Source organism: Silene latifolia, chromosome Y (genome assembly GCF_048544455.1).
Source record: "Silene latifolia isolate original U9 population chromosome Y, ASM4854445v1, whole genome shotgun sequence".
Lineage (NCBI taxonomy): Eukaryota > Viridiplantae > Streptophyta > Magnoliopsida > Caryophyllales > Caryophyllaceae > Silene > Silene latifolia.
Genome location: NC_133538.1, coordinates 307,138,141 through 307,140,116, shown reverse-complemented (window position 1 = coordinate 307,140,116; position 1,976 = coordinate 307,138,141).

Sequence of the window (1,976 nt, the reverse complement as noted above, 5' to 3'; positions counted from 1 at the left end):
AACTTACCAATTATAAATCACAACATCTTGTATTTATAATGAATTATTCATTCTAATGCAATTGTTTCCTTAAACAATAATTTCATCTAAGTAATAAAATAATTCGATCACTTAGATCGTATCTCATTTAATCAAATTATAATGAGATACGTAAATATTACTTCCAAAATTGTCCGTTAATTTTAAGTAATTTAATTAACTCGTATCGTCATACGATCAATTAAATAATCAATTAAGAGTGTTACCCTTTAGGTATGACCTAAGGGGATCAAATGATCACCACCGTCGCACGACAGTCATGTCAAACTCTAGTCAGCGAATCATTACCGATATGTGTGGACCAGTTGACAGTAAAATATTACTTCCCACATGTATTCTTAAAATAAGATTTAAACATGTGATCATCATGATCGATGATACCCGTCGTTGTGAGTACCAAAGATAAAATTTATAATTTCCTATTAAGACTAACCTAGGCTAGTGGTAACAGGGTCGAACCACAAGGAGGCAGTTGTAAATTCTAGTTGATTTATATCTAGTCTAAGGTGACAAAAGTGGGGGTTGATTTGAGTTGGTCTACAGCTAACAGTAAATAAAGACAATAACTAAAAAGATGGATTAAACAGATAAAGAAGGGGTACTAGGATGGTCGGTTCATTATAGCTTCAGCGGCAGCAAACTAAGTCGGTCTGATTCAACACAGGTGAGGCGGGAAATAAAGAGGTCCTCTCGGTCCACTCTTAACAAATAGCATCTTTCGAAATCGCTATAGGTCCCTAATATCACTAATACTAACTTTCGTTCTGAAAAGTGACTAATGGTCTAAACTATACCTATCTTTCGATCTTAGCACAGTTTAGTCGATTCAATTGATGGTCTAACAACTTACCCTATCTTTCGATCTATTGGGTCAGTCATAAAAGGGTATCTAACTGGTCGCATGCATTCGATTCGTTAAATACAACAATTAAAATCAATTAAAACGAAACAAAGCTCACAAGGTCAGTCGATCGACCGGGTAAAGTGGTCGATCGACCAACACGCGGGTTCAGGCCGTGTCTAATCTAATGCCGCCTATGCTATAATTCGCCTACATCCTAGCACAAACTATTTAGCTACTCATGATGAAAGTGATAACAACAATAATACTAGGGCAATAAAGTACTGAATTCATGATTAAAGCGGTAAAACAAATAATTAACATGCAATAATAAAGATGGTTTCGGGAATCTATCTAGCAATTCTAATCTAATAACGAAAGAGATGAATTGGATTAGGGCAGTGAAATACCAAGAATAGCAGAAGAATGATTAAGAACAAGAGCCAAAATTCCAATGCTTACAATATTCCAAACCCTAATAAACTTAATGTAAAACTGAATATGAACTTGGGTAAAAACTGATATCCCTCAACTCAAGGTTTGTGTTACGTTATATAGCAAATAAGCGTAACAATTATTCCAAAACCTAAACTTCACGGGCTTCAAGATTCACGGTCTTTTAATTCACGTCTGAAATAGCAATCTGGTCGATCGACTGATAGGACTGGTCGATCGACTTCTCGGCAGTGAACTGTAGCTTCTGGAACCCGAACATTGGTCGATCGACTGAGGGTGATGGTCGATCGACCACTTGAGCTGCTACTTGACTTATTAAAACTCGTGGACTTGTCTTTTGGGCCTTGAGATGCGCTCCAAGCTCGTTCCTCGGGTGAATACTTCACGTCAAGTGCAATGCAGGATTCTCGGGGACGGATTTAGCTTGATTTCCGCTGGATTCTTCACATTTCTGCAATAATGTACAAAATATGGATGTAGACGGAAATAGGGAGAAATGCAGCATAAACTACATGAATGAGCTCTGAAATGCGTGTAAAAAGGGATGTAAAACATCATATAAAAGACACGCATCAAACTTCCCCAAACCAAACCCTTGCTTGTCCTCAAGCAAGAACTAGACTCGATCTAATGACCTAAT